Consider the following 22,702-nt stretch of genomic DNA (forward strand, 5'->3'; position numbering starts at 1 on the left):
AACCAACCTCCAAAGTGAGTATATTAAAGATGAAACAACAACAACATGATATTAATTTTTGAGGAGGACTCGGAAAAAAATCCGAGTCCCAGATGGGATTTGAACCCACGACCCTCCGTGATCTAGTCGGATCCGACTAGATCACGGAGGGTCGTGGGTTCAAATCCCATCTGGGACTCGGATTTCTTTTCCGAGTCCTCCTCAAAAATTAATATCATGTTATAAATCAGGAAACCAAGTGTTATGTATCTGAGTCCTCTACACAACAGCTAAATATTTGCTTTATTATTAGTATTATTATTAGTTTATCATTATTTTCATTACTGTGTCAACGAAGGATACGCTTTCTAATTGAGTCGTTGGCTACTCTGTGTGTTTGTGGGCGGCCTGTGCATATTCCGGGCGTGAGGAAACAAGAAAATAGATTGTTGGTGTCGTCAGTATGTCGGTTCCACATCTGCGCCACCTTGAAACGTGACAATAGCATCTAGCATGCCGAGCGTGCCATGCGCCATTTTGAAATGTCATAATAGTATGCTTGCATCACAAATAAATAAGGGAATAAAATTAACTGCAAATGAGAGATCTAATCAGCCAAAATATTAAGAACCAGATGCCAAAGAGCTTTCATTTGAATGGAAAACTACATGACTTCGTACAAAAGTAATTTTTGTGTGAGAAATCAACTCCCCATAACTTGGTGAAGAAAAAAATGGGTTAAGGTGGTGGGAACCGATACAGGTGCCTCAGGCCCTAAAGAAATGCACTATAATCTACGATTACTGCTAGTTATTATTATTCACCTAACAAAACATGAGAAGCGGACCCCAAATAGACATGAAAAGAACTACATAACAAAAACTATAAACTATAATATATGTAACAATTATTCACCGAAGTGGAGGTGGCGAGGTAAATACCCACTACTAGCCACCGACACTGAGGTGAATAATTGTTATGAATAATTAATCATCGTTCTGAATCTAAAAATTAATAAAAAATGCAGATATTAACACTGGAAGTACTTCATAAACATTATCAGTATTGAAACTCTCTGAGAGCACAGGTTATGTATTAAAAGTACACATGTACTTTCGCTATAATGTCGTTTTCATACGAACCGAAAAATTTCGATCACTTCTTTGTCTTACATAAAAAAAAACGATATAGAAAATGATAAATAAACTTGCTATAAAATACTGTTTCCTTCGTTACTCATTCTCCCAAATATATTAAAAAAGGTCGAAAACCCACAACGACTGGAGTTGAGAGTCGGGTTGAGAAGATGTTGGGGCGAGCGGTCGTGGAATGACACCTTCACTATAGCATCCGTGGCATGCGACAGACGATTTCGCGCCATTGCAGCATGAGGCACTTGAGGTAGAGAAAAGGGAAAACGCCTATATAAAATCCCTACTTTTGACTGTCCAGGCCAGTTGCGACTAGATCCAGACTATCGAGGTGAGTTGCTTGTACTTCAATATTTTTTTAATATTAATCTTCTTTTCTTTGTTTAAACTATTTTTTGGACTGCTACTACAAGTATATGTTGATTGTTAAAACTAATCTCAGACTGAAACTCTTTCTTATAATTTTCCATTTCTAGATTCAAAATGGCTGAAGCAACTAGGTAAGCTTTTATAAGCTCACAAGCTGGAAGTCTGTTACATGGAGTCATTTTGAAGAAACGACAATTCACTGTCGTTGGCTTTTTCAGTTTTTTTTTCTCCATTTACAGTTTTCTAAAATTTACATAAACCTTTTTTTTAGTGAGGGAAGTGGATGTTCTGCCGAGGAACCTTTGGATGAAGCCGTAAGAGAAAATTTTAACTTCGTAAAACTGGCTTTCAACCGTTCCTAGCGAATGTATTTCTTTGCCATAATAAACTCATAAAGTATAACGTTTTGAGAATTGAATAATGAGCTGCCTTTGCTATGTATTACCCTTTAAGTGTTTTCAATGAAATTGCATGTGTTAAGTTTACTGTCTTTATTTAATTTTGATATTTTTTCATAATTGGTTGTGCCTACCACTAGATGTCGGGAGATAGGTCTGATGGTAAGAGATAAGATTCCCTTTTTTAGTCTTTTGTAAACCTTTTGAAGCCGTTTCCTTTTCTTTTAAGTATACACTCCTATAAAATGTATATTTTTAGCAGAATTCTCATCAATGAACGTTTTTAACACTTTTTAAAAACTTTTTCGTAGCCGGTTCAGAGGCAAGTTCTACAAGCGGAAGAGGAAGAGCAAGAGGAAGAGGTAGAGAAGGACGAGGAGGAAGGAGTAAGTAATAGATACGTCCGGAGTTTTATATAAAGCTTAAAGAATTAGACCTTTTTGAGCGACGCACATCAACCGGAAGTTGACTTGGTGCATCTTCAGGCAGTGGTTCCAAAAAACTCGTCTCCAAAAGAGTTTAAGACACTTAACTTTAAGGCATATAAATACAACGAAACAGGTCTCACTTTAGTATTTAACAATATTAGGGGGAAATTACAAAGTGAACTTCTCCAACTTGACCAAGTTTTTCCCTTTACTTGTATTAACTTTTCTTTACTTGTACAACAAATAGATAGTTTCACGTTATTTTAACTACAACAATTGTTTTTGACTGTTTTTGCCAGTTCATGATTTTATCTTTTAAAAAATTCACAGCTTGATTCTATCTTTTACCGTTTTAGCAATTGGAATTCCGCCAAGGAGGGTGATTCGGAAATGTTTCGCAAATGCATAATATAGAATTTTGCACCTTACACTCAGTCATACGTTGAACAGGTTCTTAAGAGCACTAGTTCACGATGGTCAGAAATAGTTGTTTTTTTCTCCCACATAGGTCACAGAGACGTGAAGAATTTTCCAAATGGCATGAAACTTGGCAGGATTGTTGCTTGAGAGATTCTACATTTTTTGGTGGCAGTCTTGATGAACATTGTGACGTCACAAATAGTTTCCAAATTTGGTGCCAAAATTTAGAATTAAGAAAATCGTCAGAAAAACCACAGAGAGGTGTTCTGTGATCAGAGTGAAGCTTTCCCGTGAAAACCCCGTTAAAATCCATTAAAACGGGACAGAGTTACAAGCTATTTTGTGACTGACAATAAAAGAAGGAATTTAAAGAATTTAATTGTTTTATTGCCTTATATGGTAAAACTTTAGGGAGCTTTCCAGTTCAAGACAATAAATGGAAGTTAAAAGAAAAAAAAGCGGATAACACACTGGAGAAAATTTGTAGTGTTTTGAATTTGGGACTCTATAGGTATTTTCACTTTTGACGTCATCAACACGTAAATATGACGTCAACATTTTATGAAATGACGTAACATGCAACCTGACACCCCATGTCCCAAATTTAAAAACTACAAATTTGCTTTTATGCATGGTTCGCTTAGTTTCCTTACTGTTTCGTTTAATAAGCTGGAGTTTAAATACCCCTAAAGTTTGACCATATATGGTTAATTCCATACATTTGGCTGGAAATTTGAATTTCTTTAATTAGCTCTAACTTTGCAACAATTTAACGGATTTAAGTGGGGTTTTCACCAGAAAGCTCCGTTTTTTTTATAGATTTTATTTATAAAGTTATTTAGGTCAAATAATTAATTCCAAATTTTAGCGCCATGTTTCAACGTCACTTATGACGTCATGCTGTCAATCAAAAGTATAAAACTACCATCAATACATGTGAACTTTCTTTTACTATGTTCCTGCCAAGTTTCGTCTCATCCGGAATATTTCATAATCATCCATGTGTCTCTAATGAGGCATGTGGAAGGAAAAACACCCATTTCTGACCATCGTGGTTAGTTTTTTCTCACCTATGGTTTTAAACCCAAATCTTAATTGTTACAGGTGCGAAGGTAAGGGGCACACATCCCATGTGTGCCCCTCCCAAGTTCGGGATGATGAACTTTAGGGTAAGGGGTGTATTAGAGGGGACTATGCTACTGTTAGGGCTATACAGTGATAAATAATAATTGTAATAGGAACCAGTGGAATCTAACGTCGTCTGTAAATGAGTGAAGTTCTCTTAATAACAAATGATGATGGGTATACCGAAGTTTATAATTTTAAAGCCTTCTGAAGATTAGGACCTCACAAATATTCTGAACGCTTTTTGCTCACAGTGAATAGAAAACACATTCAAGGGTATGTACTATCATCCAGTTCAGTACTTATACATGATGTGTACTTCCAATTCCCATATTAATGGTAAAATCAGGACAGCTGATAGTCAGCCCAATCAGACTAGATAATTTTCTTTTATAGCTATGATTAATATGTTAATGGTAACGTTTTGTTTCAATTTGCAGAATACACATTCAGTGCTTTAATTGAGGCGGGTGGGGCCACAAGAAAAATATGTGACCTACCCCTAGGCGCAAGCCCAGCAACAGGGGTAAAATATTTATCTGTTTTAAAAGAAATGTCCATGATTAAAATACTGAGAGTAGACCTGCACTTTTCTCCGAACTCAAGTTACACCTTCATCATGTATACTGTAAACTTCTGATTACAAACACTGGGCTTATACAACTTAATAAGGTGTTTTGAAAGGGTTTATAGACAGTACACCGCACGAAAAAATGGATTTACACAATTTTACTCAGTGTAAGTATGGTGTAAAAAATTACAAACTAGGGGGAAATTAAGAGCAAAGATGGTAAATACCTCACTTGCTTGCCAGTTTATATGGGGTGTAAATTTTAGGGCAAATGCGGTATTTACCATCTTTGCCCTTTATTTAACCTTAGTTTACACTTTTTTGCACCTAATTTGCAATTTTTCGTGCAGTGATAGACGGGGGGGAGGGGAGTTCGTGGCAGGTTATAACAAGACTAAAAAAAATGTTTCAAAACAAGATAAGTTGCAGTGCTGATCAAAATACTTTTTTGAATTGCAATGCTTTTTTAAGCTTCCAAAATTTGGTTAAAAGTTTAATTCATTTCAATAGTACCTAGGCGAGGGGTTATTAACCGCATGTACTTTTTTGTTTACTGGTAGATGGACCTACAAATGGGAGGGGGGTGTTTATAATCAGAAGTTTATGGTGGTGCATTCTTTTGAAATTTTTCCAATATTGTGCAATACCCCTTGTATTGCTGCATACTGTCTTGAATTGAACACTACAGTATGCCATGTATTAGTGAGCCACAAGCATTTCATAAAAGAGCGACTTTCGAATAACCTTGAAATGTGAGCACTAACTGAAACCATTTTTCAAGGTCATGCGAAAATCGCTCTAATGTCTTTTGTAAGTGTCGGCTTTTAGTCCACCTTAGTTTCATTTGCCACCTAGATTTCACCTTGGATGCCTAGATCTGGAAAAATCGTTGCCTTGTGGATGACCTAGTTGAAAAGTTAATTTCGAACACTGTAAAGACAAAATAGTTTGGCATATTACATTTCACAATCTGACTTGTGAGTTTGTGGTTCTTCAGTATTATATAAAACAAACCACTTAAAAATTTTTTTCAATGATTTACCGGCCTGCTTTGGATTTATTCTACCCTAACTCTTCCCATTATATGACCTCACTGTTAAATTCATTTTTTAAAATACTTACACATTTTTGGACCGTTTATTATCTCTGTATGCCATCACCTTTCTAAATAATAGTAACTAATGAAAATTATTTGTCTTTCTTCAAACAGGGAAGAGTGACAGCCATACTACATCCAGCAAACATGGCAAAAACGTCTTTTATATCTATAATAAGCAACATTAAAGTTACTTAATGTCGTAGTTCCTTTAGCTACGCTTTACAAAAAAGTGTAATAAAACAAGACAAAAAACATATGACGTAATGGGGGTAACACCGCTCCGCGATCGGCGTGTTGGACGACTTCCATAGCGTGACCATGAAGCCTTACTTATCTCTCCGGCGCTAATTTACGCGCGCCGGATCGGACAAGTTCAGGTAGGTCCGAAAGAAACAAACTTAATAGGGCCTAACACTCCACTGCACTACGAGATAAAACCTCCGGCCAGCATCGTGCAACTTAATGGAACGGTGTAGGCAAATATTTTGTTCTAGGAACTTTATCTTATCAGCACTACGAGCCGACTCCGCCGGCACGTGCTGAAATACAATCAAATATAAAAGTTTGCGTTAAAATCAAAGCTTGGGGAAGTCGCCGCCACCGCCACTGATACGTGCGAAGCAGGTATTCCCCCAAGCATGGAAAAGAGGGTAGAGATATGGCACACTGGCCATTCTCGGTGCGGCGGACAATAACATGGTCCGAGGGGTGCGTATATAAAGTTGGTAGCAATCTGAGGACCATCTGCCCAGAAACCTTAATTAACCAGTCTGGCAAGTCCACCGCAGCTGCCGTAAAGGCAACGCCAATACGAAAACTGTGCCCTTTGAGAGAGTTATACGGTAGACCGACTTGACGCGCGGCGTCCCTGAGAAGGTTAACGACGGCGAATCTAGTAAGTAGACTCCCAGATTGGATAGAAAAAGTGCTCCGCGCGGGCGAGCGGTGAGAAACTAATCACGCATAGCGGTCCCCACGCAAACCGGTGAGGTGGAGCATGCAATAACAAGCGTATGCCCTTGGCGAAAGGCGTCGGTGTTGGAAGCCTTAAGAAAAAGAGACACCCGCTGAGGGGAAGCCAGACTGGGATGGAATGACACACAGTCAGTGGACAGGTCAACCTGGGGGCGAAATCTCGAAATCCCCTGATAAGTAAACTCGATACAGCAGAGAAACGCAAAAAAGGCGAGAGTGAAGCCTGCCCAGACCATAGTAAAGTCGTGATCCCCCCAACCAGGGGTACAAAATTGGCTTATGGTTTGCAGAACCCCCAAAGTGACGGGTTGACGAAGAATGCGTGACTGACCTTGGTAGCGTACAATACCCCGGAGGATCTTTTTAAAAAGTAATTTTCCTGAAAGGGGATCTCCATGCCGACAGGAATTGTGTAAATTACGAACAGCTACTAAGTATAACTTAATAGTGCTATGTTTAACAGTCCTAGCCAGATATGAGGCAAAATAAATCAATGTTCCTTCTGAAGTTGAGAGAATGTCACCCTCCTGAGACCTAACCCTATTTGAAAGGCAAAACTGAATAAAGCGGTTTTCACCTGACCTATAAGTACGGTTGGTAGTCCACGCCAGTCGCTGCTTTGCGTACGTCCGCACCTCTTGTGTTAAAGGGTCATTAGTGAAGGCGGGATGGTACAGGGTTTTTTTGCGCCTTGGGAGACGAAGCCCGGAAACGTTCGTCTGAAAACGGGAGAGGGCATCAGCGTCGTCATTAGATACCCCAGGGACGTGGCGAGCCCTGGCAAAGAAAAAGTGTTTCATAGAAAGGAGAACAAGGAACCTCAGGAGGTCCATTATACGAGGGGCCATTGAATGGCCCGAGTTAATGATGGCGACTACTGATTCGTTATCGCACCGAAATTGAATTCGTTTCCCAGAAAAATGCGGAAACTAGAGTGCGCACGCCACTACTATAGGGAAAAGTTCCTGCCATTCAATGGTGATAACCTTGGTGGGGCTTAAGTGCATATGGGGGAGCCATTTCCCCTGGAAGCATTGACCATTAAGAGGCAGTCTCCCTAAAAGCGGTCCACTCGATTTCGCGACAAAAAATACTTTTCCTTTATTTTTTGTCGGTGAAGAGGCTTTAGTAGGTATATACTAAAATCGCTAGTTTTGTTTTCAAATTCTTATTCTTAGCTCTGCTACAAGCCAAAAACGAATTGAGTCCGTCTCGGCTTCTCAGAGAGTGTTTCAAAGAACTAAAATTGCTGGATTTTGAAAAGCGCGTTGCAAACAAACGAATGACCGCACCAAAAATCTGTTCGATTCAGTTTATTTAGTTAACCTTCGATAGTTCACCGGCTAAATAAAAATATCTTTGATCAAAACGTGTTCAAGTTACAGCGGCTCAAAGAATACCTATTTTGCAGGCTTAATCCAAACCCTAAAAGTAAGGAAGATTTGAGGGAAAATATCTCAAAAGTTGCGGCCTAAATCTGGTTTAAAAATCATATCAAAGTAAAGTTTTAAGCTTATTTTTTTGGTTTATAGGCTCCGACTTGTGGGTATCTTCTGGGATTGCAACCAACAGTAGATTATAATCTGCCATTTTGGGTATTTACATAATTACTGGCCGTGTCGGATGTCATGATTGTACAGATTAAAAGTTTCATGAAATTGCCTCTTTTGACACTAAAAGAAACTAATTAAACTTCTTTAAGTACTTTTGAATCGAAAGAGAAATAGTAACAGGGATTACAATGCATGTTACTGATTACCACGATCAACTGGCGGGCGCCGTCGTCTTGTAACTACCTGCACTAAACAGTAAACAATGTTTTTAATAGAATTCTCTCGATCAGAAGTCGATCCAAGCTCTCTAAGTAATGAAAATAAATATCACTTCCCCGGGATACAAAACATGTACAAGAAAGGCAACGTAGAATTTTAAGTTCTTTCCGCAATTTCAGAGTGAATTTCACCGCGGTGCATAAATTATTGTAATAATCAGGCTGTTTAAAAACGTTTGACGCACAACAAAAACAATTAGTCATTTACCGTTTTATCTGTTCTCGGTAAATAAGACGCTTACCTTTACTTTAGATTCTTGATGGAACAAGTCTATCCAGCCAGCTGAAGTTAGGCAGTTTCGTTAATTCTCAAAATCAAATCATAGCGTGATTTGTCACGTAATGTTATGGTCACGTGGCTACGTAACCCGACGGCGGCCAAAATCTTTGTGATAAACGAAATTTCTGTTTCTCTTCAGAAAAAAAATGCCCGAATTGAATGAGTTTTCCCCCTCAAATTGCACAAAATACGTATCACACCGAGGAATTTGCCCTTCCATATTTTCCGGCCCGGCCCGCATAGAGGGGGTGAGGGTGGGGGACAGTGGGATACCACTGATACCCGCTTTTTTCCTCATAAGATACCAATATAGCTAAAGATTTGTAAAACGTTTGATACCGAATGTCTGAAATTACCTTGAAAAAGAATACTATATACCTAAATAAGTATATCAGGACTGAGACAGACCGTACAACCTTTTTTATTTATCCAAAAAACTAGTATTAGCGTTTAAGGACAAGGAGCGAGCCGCTACCAGCGGGGTAAGGCGGCATGCTCCCCCAGAAACGCCATTTCTATAATGTTCTTAGCCTACGTAGCAGGCGTTTCGAAGTAGTGGGCGCAAGAAAGAACGGATGTCTCCCTCGCACGCGCCCGTTCTTTCTTGCGCCCACTACTTCCAAGCGCCTGCTACGCAGGCTATGTGTTCTGAGAGAACAATTTAAGTAAAAGATGTTGGTAATTCGACTGAAGAATACTGTGAATATTAAATAAGTATACAAATAAAATAAATAGATAAATGACCTTTAATCACAGGTTGACAAGGTCCTGCCTTTGTTTATAGTGCTCATACAGAGCCCACTGCGCCTGTCCTCAACTCTAACGACTCTAGCAAATTGTAAAGCTTCCGAAGGTATATTATCCTTAAAGCTCGCATTTGGACCCGTTCTATCGCACTAGGCAGATGGGCAGGAAGGGCGTTACATCAAGCCACGCAACATTATACTCTAGGACGGAACGTAAAGGAGCGACGCAGATAGCCGCAAGGTCCACTGCACCGATTTCCTGGGAGACACCTCCCCCCCCTCCTGCCTAGAACCTTGTGCGAACGAACTGTTTTGAGTACTTGTTGATCAATTCGTAAAGGGGGTAGCTGAGGGTCGCTTTACGAAACATACTTGTGGCTCTTTACACTTTGTAGCATTAAGCTTCATCGAGAAAAAGTTTGGGACACAGATGGAGATTGACAGTTGCATTTCTTAATTTTTCTTGGGCTTAGTTGGCCCATCAGATCCTATAACAAGTACTGGACTGTATTCTTCGATATTTTGACACACTGAAAGCCACTTGAACTGGCAAGCAATATTGGTGCAATTTGGAAGAAATCGGGATTATGAGACACACCTAGATAAACTGATAACTTTCGGTTGACTGCAATTCGGTCATGCGAGTCTAATCCGGCAGATTCCCTCTTTTGCCAGCTCATGCGAACTTTTGGTCAGCATATCTCGATCTCTGTGACAACGTTCATTTACAGAAAAAATTGTGTCTTAATATCAAAAATTTATATCCTTATCGTCGCACTAAAATTCCGTAAACCTGAACAAAATTGAGCCCGGATACCTGAAAACCCAAAACCCCCGGCCAGGCCTCTCTCCTTCAGAACGTCAAAATCACGTAACTGGGATGTCAACAAGATGTCACATTAAAATGCTCTAGATGGAAACTACAAGACTCCCTGTAGATGCATTTTTAAAGACTATTGCATCCGTTCTTTGGAAACGTTTTTGTCGTACTAACTATTTTGGCCTCTTATATGGGACATTCTAAGTTGACAGCATAAGAGATTAGAGACCAGTTATCACAGGCCACCCACCAGGTTCCTAATCTCAATTGCTGCACATGCGATTTCACTTCTTTAAGCAACAAACTTGAAAAACGGGAATCAAATTTTGCTCTAAAAATTATGCTTTGCCAAGCCCGAGAGAATTCTCATGTGCAACAATTACAATTAGTGACCTGGCAGGTTGGGGCAAAAGGGTTGGTAGGTCATCTCTCTAATCCTTTATACTGTACGTGAATTTTAGAAATGCACCATATAAGAGGCCAAAATAGTCATTAAAAGAAACTGGTTTGAAATGAACGGATAAAAGAGGGTTCAAAAAATGCACCTAAAGCCAACCTTACACCTCGTTGGCCTGCTGCTTACGTGATTTTTGAAAACGTTTTAAAGGAAGGGATTAATATAGCCTGCAAGGCGTATTTTGCTGTGCTATCGATTTGAACTGTAAAAAAGTGATTTTCAAGGAAGAGGTTGCCTGAACCCTCCTCATCGGGTCGCGCGTTAAAAGAAAAAAAAAAAACGCCTGGGCTAGGATTAATAAGTTAATAAGGCCAGTGGTACCAAGCCGTAGAAAATGATCCATTACCAATACAAATTCCTCGGGGTTATACGCATTTTGTGCAATTTAAGGAGGAAAAACTCATTCAATTAGGGACTTGTCAGAAATTAACAGGGGGGGGGGAGGGGGGCTTGGAATTTAAAATTTGGGTTCGGAAATTAGGTGACCCATCCCCTCAATGGGAGTGAAATTTGCAAACCCTCCCCTTAAGCTTGGCCTAAAATATCATGACCCTCCCCACCTTACAGAGTTGAAAGAAAAATGTTCCAGGCTCTTTAAGGTACAGTATTCCAAGCCAACAAGAAAAAAAGGAAACAAAAACAAAATAAAAGGAAAGCAAAAAGAAGCTAGGGCAAAAAGAATGGAAGCTAACTGCAAAAAGGTTATTGAAACCAATGCACCTCAGCAAGAGTCGCATAATGTTACAGAGCCTATTGGCCCACTATCTCTTCATTATGAAGGAATAAGTGGGCTCCTCAAAACACAAAGGCCATATACCCAATACATCTTTGAGAAGGGTTGTTCACCAATGAATAACAGGAAATTATCCAGCAATATCCAAGCTTCGACTTGAATGAAAATTATGATGATAATGAAAGTGATTGTATCATGACGATGAAAGTGATTGTATCAATGCTGATGACATAAATGATGATGACAGCAGCATTGATGGTGACGCTGAAGACAGTGATGAAAAGGATAGCTAAAATTCTAATAACATTAATAACAACATTATTCATAATAAAAATGCAATAAGACTCTATAGCATTGCCGTGTAATAAATGAAAAGTAGATGTTTGTTAAATTCTTGCAATAGTACTTCACAGTTTATATCCATAATGCTCCGTTGTTCTTTAATTTTTTTTCTTTTTTTTACCAAATAAAGAACTTCCTTTTTCCTCTGCAGATGAACCTCTACGTGATCACGGGCCTATATTTGCATGACCCTTCCGCTTTTAACGGCCCATTTTTCATGACCCCTCCCTTTTCTGAGTCTCAAAAAGTTGTGACCCTCCCTCTGTTTCCACCCCCCTCCCCCCTGCTAATTTCTGACGAGTCTGTTAGGGCAAACAGAAATTTCGTTTATCACAAAGATTTTGGCCGCCGTCGGGTTACGTAGCCACGTGACCATAACATTGCGTGACAAATCACGCTATGATTTGATTTTGAAAATTAAAGAAACTGCATAACTTCAGCTGGCTGGATAGACTTGTTCCATCAAGAATCTAAAGTAAAGGTAAGCGTCTTATTTACCGAGAACAGATAAAACGGTAAATGACTAATTGTTTTTGTCGTGCGTCAAACGTTTTTAAACAGCCTGATTATTACAATAATTTATGCACCGCGGTGAAATTCACTCTGAAATTGCGGAAAGAACTTAAAATTCTACGTTGCCTTTCTTGTACATGTTTTGTATCCCGGGGAAGTGATATTTATTTTCATTACTTAGAGAGCTTGGATCGACTTCTGATCGAGAGAATTCTATTAAAAACATTGTTTACTGTTTAGTGCAGGTAGTTACAAGACGACGGCGCCCGCCAGTTGATCGTGGTAATCAGTAACATGCATTGTAATCCCTGTTACTATTTCTCTTTCGATTCAAAAGTACTTAAAGAAGTTTAATTAGTTTCTTTTAGTGTCAAAAGAGGCAATTTCATGAAACTTTTAATCTGTACAATCATGACATCCGACACGGCCAGTAATTATGCAAATACGCAAAATGGCAGATTATAATCTACTGTTGGTTGCAATCCCAGAAGATACCTACAAGTCTGAGCCCATATACCGAAAAAAAATAAGCTTTGATATGATTTTTAAACCAGATTTAGGCCGCAACTTTTGAGATATTTTCCCTCAAATCTTCCTTACTTTCAGGGTTTGGATTAAGCCTGCAAAATAGGTATTCTTTGAGCCGCTGTAACTTGAACACGTTTTGATCAAAGATATTTTTATTTAGCCTGTGAACTGTCGAAGGTTAACTAAATAAACTGAATTGAACAGATTTTTGGTGCGGTTATTCGTTTGTTTGCAACGCGCTTTTCAAAATTCACCAATTTTAGTCTTTGAAACACTCTCTGAGAAGCCGAGACGGACTCAATTCGTTTTTGGCTTGTAGCAGAGCTAAGAATAAGAATTTGAAAACAAAACTAGCGATTTTAGTATATACCTACTAACGCCTCTTCACTGACAAAAAATAAAGGAAAAGTATTTTTTTTGTCGCGAAATCGAGTGGACCACTTTTAGGGAGACTGCCTCTTAAAATAACTCCTAAACCCGACCGAACTGGCCGCGTCTGTGTATAGCTCCAAGTCTGGGGAGGTGAACACGGTAGAGAAAGGCCTTCCACATGGTCAGGTCCTTAAAAAATTCCTTGTTGAGCGGTATATGGTGAAAACGGCTAGGAATCCCCCGGGTAAGGTTAATCATTCGTTGAAAAAAGGTTCTCCCCGGAACGACCGCCTTACACGCGAATTGAAGGGTGACAATAAGGAGCTGGAGTTCAACTAAGCGAACTGAACGGCGTTTCGTAAAGGAAGTGAGTAAATCCCGGGTGCGCTGTAGCTTATCTTCGGGAAGGCGTGCCTCCATGCGTGTAGAATTTAATTCTATGCCCATAAATTCTAGTACTTGGGAGGGGTCCAGGGTTTTGGACGCGACCACAGGTCGACATCAAAAAGCGAAGCAAGGTACTAAAGGAAGACAGACATTTTAAACGTCTAGGTTCGGCAATAAAGAAATTATTCAGGATATGGAGTACGTGTTTTAACCCATAACTATGGTTCAAAACCCATTCCAGGGCATCCGATAATTGGTTAAATAGAAACGGGGCCGAGCGAAGCCCGAAGGGGAGGTATAGATCGACGTAATATTGATTGTTCCAGTGAATCCCCAAGAGATCCCAGTCGTCGGGATGGATGGGATTTGGCCATGAATGACCCTAGTCCCAGTGATTTAAGAATGCGAATAGCACCGTCCACCCGAACGTAGTGAAGGGTATAGGGATCCTTGGGTATATGGTCATTAACACTATCACCTTCAGGATAGGATAAGTGGTAAATAGTCCGCCACTCGTTAGAGTGTTTGTTAGGTATTACCCCCACCGGGTGACATTGGAAATTAGGAAGTGGGGGAGATTGAAAAGGGCCTGCTACGCGACCCAGTGCGATCTCCTTGGTCAGATTGGATGAAACTACGTCTGGTTGTTGATCAGCCGATTGTAAATTACGGGATACCCGAGGCTGACGGGGACCTATATAACCAACAGGTGTGCCATAACGGAGGGAATTAATTAAATTAGCTACAAAATGACTATCCGGGTGACCAGAAAGTTCCTTTGATAAATCATCAATGTTAATGGGGGTAGAAACCGGCGGCTCAATGTTTCTCGCTTGAAGCTGGACTTTATCTCTTGCTGCGATCGCTCGTGTTACTGGATCCGTTTGAGCGGCGGTTAGCTTTGTAGAAACTGCTAGGACAGGCGACGATAGAATGGTCTACGGATCGGCAACGGCGGCAGACGTGCGGGAAAGGGCATGAACGCGAGTTGCATCCGGACGATCTGTTGAAACGGAAGCAGACGGGGCCGTTCTTGGAGGACTGGCGGAAAGGATCGGCGTTGGAGCAGGAACTTTGGCTATGGTGGGGGCTAGAACACACAAGACAGTTAGGCAGCCAGGCCAGAGAAGGTTGCCGTCCAAAGTTCTATATCCACCTGGTCCCAGTTAATGCGTAAGTCATTTGCGGCTTGGCGGCGAAAATGTTCGTCGTAGGCCAGAAAAGCGGTACCCTGGAATTGGAGGCCGTCCTACTAATGATTTGCTGGTATTTGAACAGTTCAAGGGATCGCCGTGGATGGGAGCCGACAATGACGAACGCATACGCAATGAAGGCGTCTAACCACTTATGAAAACTGTCAATAACAGGTTTCCGCTTGCCGACCATGGTTACTGGGAAGGAGCCTGGGATTGAATCATCTACCCGAAGCTGGATATCGGGAGCCTGGGGCCGATCTAGCGAGTCGGGTAGCAACAAATAAAAATCGAAGTACTCACCCCGGAGCAGGGGGGGGGAGGGGGGTAAGCTACTTCCCATACATTCTCTTAAATGAAATCCAAACGATGTTCTCACAACTTGCAAAGCGATCAGCAAAGGTCTTGGCAGCGGATTTGTGTAGCGATCATGCGCATTACGTCAAAATCCATAGATCAACGGTCTTGAGAAGAAACAAAAACATGGCGATCGAAGGCGGGACTGTTTCTCACGATTATATTTTAGTAATTCGCAAATTTATTGATTTTATGTCGCTTTTCAGACATTGTGTGTGGTTTTCTTTTTCTGTTAAACAATTTCCCTCTGCAGAGTTTGGAATATGCAACATATAACTCCGTACAGCTGATAAGAACCGCCGAAGAGCTAGAGTTGAGCTATCAAGCAGTGTTTTGCTGCAAACCTTAGGAAAGTTAAAGTCGCTTCAAGGTACAGAGCTTTCAGTAGTAGTTGTGATTTGTTTATTAGGATCGTTTTGAATTTTAACTTTGGATTCAAGGTGTTGACTGATCGTAATAAACGAAGTGAAAGGTTATGAAGTGTGAATGTTTATTCAGTTATGATTGTAGAGCTGTAAGCTCATATTTATAAAGCTCTCTGAATTACTTGCTTCCGATAAATTTGACACTTTCTCCAGTAATATTTATCAGCATCAAGTTATCCTTACCTGGCAAAAACGATGTAACCTATAAATCGATCGAGCGCATTGTTGTTGGTTAACATGAGGAGCCGCGTAAAGTCCCATTTCTAATTATCTTGAGTGACGGTTGCTATATTCAATTTCCTGTTAGAATTTTACCTCCGACCTCGTGCATGTTAGCAGGGGTCAGATTAGCTGTCATCGGTAGTGATCTTCACAGAGGCGATGAAACAATTCTAAATTTCGCAACTGTCTGTTAATATGGTTAAAACAATACTAGGCGGGGTAAAAACATGTAAATAAAGTCGAGCGCGGTCTTTTCAACTATTCTCCGGATCGGATCAGCCCGATCAAGCCACCTTGTATGGAGTATATGTGGGTTACTTTTTGCCGTTTCCTGGTCGAGAATTTCTGTGTTGATTCGCGATCAAAATCGCTTCCCTTAGAAGCGATTGGTATTTCAAGAACATTTAAACAGATCGGAAAGGTTAGGAGAATTCAAGCTTCTCTTCTGAAAACCGGAGATGGCCAGCCTTCCTTCTTCACATTGGTTTAAATGCGAGGCCAATTCAGCCTTAGATCAGTAGGTTTACCTTGCGACACATTAATTCTGGTTTGTATAATGACTTGATTAATCGTAAGACTCCTTGAAGGTAAGCACAGTGTTCGATTTTTTTCCTTTAATTTATTTATTTCTGCTTCGAACATATCCGCGCCAAAACCTCCTAAATGCCCGCCAAATTTAATGTGGCGCTCCCGATCGTACAGCTCGTGTTCAGGAAGAACAGGCCCAGCACCACTTCCACTGGAGGCAATTTTGTGTACAAAAAGTACCCTTATAAAGAATTCGAAAAGCTCTATTAATTTCGTGCGACATTTTCTTGATAAACAAAGGACTGTGTTGAAAAATTATAGACGTCCGTGTTCTATAATACCCATACACACGTAGTGGCCAAATTGCTATATCTCTGATCTTTTTTCAACTGTTTTGCTTGTTGCCGATGTTTAAATGCTTCATCATGATCCAGTGCGGTTTATAGTTGTCACTTCATGCTCTTACAGTTAAAAACACTCTTTGCACAACAATAAGGCCAGTAATTATCGCGTAATATTGCGTTGTTGCATGCGTTCTCAACACAGCCGGACGGAGCTCTGCCTATGAAAATAATCGTTTTCCTAGTATCGAATAGGCGGATATGACTCCCACTGGTAGCAAACTGTGCTACAAAGCCATTAATAAGGGCTATTCCATGCAAGTATAAACCTCATAAAAGCTTTTTATTTTGATCAAAAATGAAATGAAACGCGTTAAAAATATCAGACGCTCGTGTTACCCATACCCCTACCGACCTACCTAAGGTACTTCACAGAGAGGGGACTGAGAGTTAAATTTGCTCGTTATTTGTAAGGCCCTAAATCTAAGTAGCTTTCTTTTTCTTTTAAAAATTTTTACGGAGGAATCGAAATGAGTTTTGGTTGATTGGTTGTGTCCATCGCGGTTCACCCCTATTTGTTTTTTTGTTTAATAAAATACGACTGCGCAAACGGTCTCTATTATTTTTCACGAGCAGAGAGCTTTGATATATATAATTCACCGAAAACAAATTCATGAACATGGTTCAGGGTATTCTGTACGTGCTTTTATGTTGGGTGTGTCGCCTGATTAAAAGCGAGCGATCGGGTGAGTCGCCTTCGCTTAGTGCAAGAAGACTTTGTAAAACGTGTATATTAAATGAATCTTTCTGTAAAAAAACGAGTTCTTAGGAAAGTTTATAAGGTAAAATAGTCTTGGTAAACGGTTTGCCAAATATATTTTTCTTTAGTTTGGGACTTACTAAGATTGTATTGAGACAACTAGACGCTTAGAATTCGTAATTAAACTTATTCTTTGGGTGATTCAAAACAAAGCTAAACAACGACCAAAGTTCCGTCTGCACGTGCTCTTCTGGGTGAGTCGCCTGAAAAAGCAAGCGATCGGGTGTGTCACCTTCGCTTAGTGCAAGGGAACTTGGTTGGTTATGGCTCGTGAAAAATAATAGAGACCGTTCGTGCAATGGTATTTTATTAAAAAACAAATAGGGGGAACCGCGATGGACGCAACCAGTCAACCAAAATTCATATCGATTCCCCCGTAAAATTTTTTTTTTAAAAAAAGGAAACCAATTAGATTTAGAAATATAAATTTCGGGGGAGCAGAATTAAAAGCGGGACTATTCCCTTTTTTGAGAAAAGGCCGGTGAAGTCTCCTATTTAAATTCTGCTCTCCAGAGAGAGCTACAGTAAAAACTATTTGAATTTATAGTTAATGTAAATTCTATTAAATTTAAATCGCTGCACTTCGTTCATCTTCGGTAAATAAATGCATATTGATTCTGAGGTATCCCTGTTGTTGCAAAACTCCTCTACACCGCCACAAGTTTTCCAACTGATGCACTGTTTTGGAGCGATTTTCATTCTATCAGGCTCTATTTTTTAGTTGTGTTCGTCTCATCAGCTTTTTAGTGGTGTGTGGTAAAATGAGCGGTTGAAAGATATGCCGGCAAAAGCTTCACAGGAGGCCACGAAAGGAGATTCGCATTTCAGCTCAAGTATGGTTTCAAGCTGTCAACGGTCTATGCTTGGCTGAATTTAAACAATGGCCTTCTGGTCAGATGGGGAACAAATTTTCCCCCATATTTCGGTCGCTAAGGCTTGCGGCTCGCCATGTCTAACACGGTTTCCCCCGCAATTTCAGTACCGAAAGACAAATACGATATGAAAGAAAAAACAAAGATGCGTGATATTATTTTTTTCAATTTTTATTTTTTTCAGTAAGCATTTCTGATCTCCTCTGCCGGTCGCTTCTTGCGTCTAAAAATTCTAAAAATATTTACTATGGGAAACGTACTGCAATTTTCCGCTGACCACCACGCGGGGTGACCGCTTTGCAAGTTGTGAGAACATCGTTTCTCGGTCCCAGACCTCGTCTCTTCCCCCCCCCCCCCCCCGTGTTATCGATTTATGTTGTAAATTCTGTTTCAGCGGACGGTTAAGACCCACAGGAGCAGCCGATCCTGGCCTTCGATGTAGAGTGTTGAAAGTACCAGGCTGTTGGTCGTGCCCTAAAGACCAGGGGAATGATTGCAACGCTTGGTCGAGCGAGGACCTGACGGTGTCCTGTATGGCGGCCAGTTGAGCGATGGTGGAAGGTCCGGCTTGGACAAGATCGGGCGAGTCGTCCGAAGAAAATTCCTCCATGATTTCGTCAAGGTCGCCAACAGACGCAACGGTCGAAGAGTCATCACCTGGGTCACCCATATTTGCTTGTTCGGTTGTGGATTCTGCGGGAGCAGCGGTTAATGTGGCCCTGACCGGCCGACTTGTCGGTGACAAACGTTTCCTCCGGGCGCGTCCGGCTTGCGGATTTGAGGTCGAGCAGGGCTGTTTTGTCCCAGTCGCCAAGTTAACACGTGAGATGAGGGCTGCTTTGCCTCCCGTAATCGGAAGGTTGAGTGCTTGAAGGCGAAGGCGAAGAACTTCGGTCGAAAGCGAAGCCAAATCGTTTTGCTTCGAGGGCGGCCATTGGAAACTTGCTTACGCGGACGAGCCATTGACAAGCACGAGAACTACTTCTTCCAGATTTGATAAGGGCTATAGTATAACACTACGTTACATATTGTTGATTGAGGGCCTCACGCTCCATTAACTGCGTTTTACAATTGGGTTGTAAAACTCTCTTATTATAGATCTAAAATACAGTCATTTTGCCATTGAATTTTTGACACTTTTGAAAACTTTTATATTTATTAAATAAGCTGTACGAATCAAATTGGAGATTATCTTAATGATATTAAATGCAGCTTTCAATTTCACAAGAAGTATATTTTTATGCATATTTAACTTAAGCTTTTGTTTTAAATATAGTTCTACCCCTGGAATCTCCCTCACTGGCACGGAATTTAATCTGTGATCAGGCTTTTTTTCTGTCGGGGAAACACCTTATACATCTACTTCATGAGTCGTCTGCCGCCCCCTAATTAAGGTATCTACCAACATTTGGGTTATTGTGTCAAATTTTACTGGACATGCATTCAAGCCGTTTCCAACAAAGGTGGCTATTATCAAAATGTGTTTCTCCGCTTTCCAGGCCAGAGGTGAATTTTAAGTTGATACAACAGTCGTGAGCGAAAACATCACAGATTTTAAAGATCAAGTCAGCAGTGTTGTTATTGTAAATCTCGCATTATCATTGTTGTGTGATAACTTAGTTCATACTGTCAAGTGAGACAAAATAATTCCTTTAAATAACAGAAGAGAAATAATTGAAGTGGCCAAAACTCTGCAGCAACAACTCTTTCATGTTCCTTCATAGGTTTGCATACTTTTGCGCAATTGAACTCAATCATACATCAAAGATCATAGGAAAAGAGATTTCGCAGAAATTGTGCAATTTTTTTCTGAATGCCGGGCATTTATTTATACTATTATTGCCAGTTATCATAATCATCATCATCATTATTAATTTTTTATCTGTATGTTTATTATAATTACTTTTTTGAGATCATCCTGGCTGCCGGGCAAAAGACTCACTTGTTCTTTAAGGAATAATGGAGAATGTCGAGAATATTCGACAAGCTTTGGGATCATACATGATAGTTTGAAAAATTTCCTACGCTGACCTATGGGTGCTTACGCAAGTGAACGGATTTCACGTGTGCAGCAGGTGACATTTGCTCTACCCACGGAGTGAAATTGAGTGAAACAAAAGTACTTTTATTTTCGTCAGCTGGCCCTGCCTTGCTCATGAGCGATAAGAATCACATTTCCCTTTCTAATTTCAATATTTTATAGAGAGGTCATAATAATTAAGATCATATCGCTATCACCCAAGGTGACTGCTAAGGCTAATAGGGTTTTAGGGTTGGTTAAGAGGACTTGTAGGGACTTAAAGGATATTGATACCATGAAGACACTTTATTGTAGTCTTGTGAGACCTTTATTAGAATATTCATGCGAAACTTGGAACCCTCATACTAAACGTAACATTGATAAACTGGAGGCTGTTCAGCGAAGAGCTACCAGATGGATCACTAGGTCTGATGATGATTATAATACTAGACTATCTAAGCTAAAATTGTTGTCATTATCTAATAGGAGGTTCACTAGAGATGTTACATTTTTTTTAATGTAATTAATGGACATTATGATATTGACATTTCAAATAAGCTCATATTTTGTAAGGACAGAAATACAGGTTATAACTTGAGGAAAAATGACACACAGGACCTTGTTCCAAATTTTAGTAGAACTGATGGTTTTAAATATAGTTTTTTTAACCGTGTTGTAGATGAATGGAATGGTTTACCCAATCATATTAGAGAATCAAACAGTATTGCAACTTTTAAAAGAAATGTGTTAGGCTTTATTAAGGATAACTAGAACATTTATATTTCTATTTGTACATATTTTTGTTATATTTTAATTAGTGGGGGCATCCCTAGTATGGCGCATTGGTGCTTTTGGTTGTCTCCTTCTCCACAACTTTTTTTGTTTGTTTGTTTGTTTGTTTGTTAAAGTAGTGTTAGCTTATTTCATTTCATTATTTGCTTGTTATGCAGTGGAGTGAATTTGTAATAAATGAATTCTCTCGGTGTTCTAACAGTTGTATTTTACCGCGGAAAGAGGAAAATATATACCTGTTTCGGAACAAATAATAATGTGCCAGACATATCCGATATACGGTCAGGAGAAAAACAATGGGTACACTTCGTGGCACAAACTCACGGGGGGGTGGGGAAGGGGGGTACTCCCTTACATAAGCCGGTAGTACAGTATGTGCTGCCCCAAAGGATATTTTTTTTTTGCACCGTTTTGGTCTGAAAGCGGATATACATTTTGCCCATTTTCGTCTCGAATCGAGTAGGGTTTTCGAGGGAACTACGGGAGTGTATGAACGTATTTGTCGTTGCAGTTTCAGATGAATACTGAGAAAGAAAGAGTTATGTACAAAGAGGATTTAAAGCAATCTCTTATTTGGCATTCTAATCTCAGTTATGATGACAATTTCTTAGAGACCAGGTCGGGTATGGCCTGGGTATGGCCTGGTCTGAAAACAGTTGTGGAAAATGACACTTTTTTGGTCTGAAAGAGCGTCAGGATTTTGAGAACCTGGCGGCACAGCCCAACAAGAATTCCTAGGAGTACCCCCAGGGCACATACTACGCGAGTAGTGTCTCGAAGAAAACACTGAAATCTGCAGCACTTTCACCAGACGTCAATTTTTTCTTTTTAAAAAATATACGCAATATTTGAGGTATTTGACACTAAGTGGGCAAAAATTCCCAAGACGTAGCTTGTATTCGTTAAGCTGATTTATTTGACGTGGTTGTAATCTTACCCTTTTAGGACTGACATATCGCCTAATTTCATACCGCGCGGGGGCCTGGCACTACCGGATTTTCCCGGACTTTTTAAAAAGTCCAGTTTCAAAATGGCGGATAGTCGGAGTAAAAACTCGAACAAAAGCATTCTTTTTCGAAGAAATATTGATCAATATTCCCACGAAGAATCTGTCTAAACTTAGTAAGGAGAGGATGCAGTATTTCGGCCATGCCCTGAAGCTAAACTAAAGAAGCCGACACCCAGCAAGTGCAAGCAATTGTTCGATGAACAGGTCGCTCGAACCAAACATGATTATAAATTTTCTACAGCAAAGGATCCTGTGTTTAATTCTATCCGCATATGAAAATTGGAGGATCATTGCAGGAAAGAACACAGATGTGATTGTGCACGTACCGATCGTAGCCTAAGTATGCTGGAGCAAAACTTAAAAGGGCAGTACAGAAGGGCTTACCTGGAGTATTCCCGTCGCGGAAAAGAGTAATGTCCGTGAAAGGTACTGAGTGTAGTGAACTTTGTGGCGTTATGTATGTTAAACCTAGTGTTGTTCACATGAAGGGAGATAAGGGACTAGTCTATACTCAGTGCATGCTAGCCAAAAGGTAGATGTACGCGACATTCTTGATTGTGATTACAAGGTGATTGCCCAAATTACAGGAACTGCAGTGT

The 22,702-nt window shown here is 40.1% G+C and overlaps 1 protein-coding gene and 1 pseudogene across 2 annotated transcripts in view; one reads left to right on the forward strand and one right to left on the reverse strand.

Moving 5' to 3' along the window:
* The window catches only part of LOC140950289 (uncharacterized), a 402,419-nt gene that overhangs the window by 144,811 nt on the left and 234,906 nt on the right, over nucleotides 1-22,702 (forward strand). The gene's annotated exons all lie outside the window — the stretch shown is intronic.
* LOC140950751 (uncharacterized) lies at nucleotides 6,116-7,348 on the reverse strand (annotated as a pseudogene).

The sequence above is a fragment of the Porites lutea genome, chromosome 10 (genome assembly GCF_958299795.1).
Source record: "Porites lutea chromosome 10, jaPorLute2.1, whole genome shotgun sequence".
NCBI lineage: Eukaryota > Metazoa > Cnidaria > Anthozoa > Scleractinia > Poritidae > Porites > Porites lutea.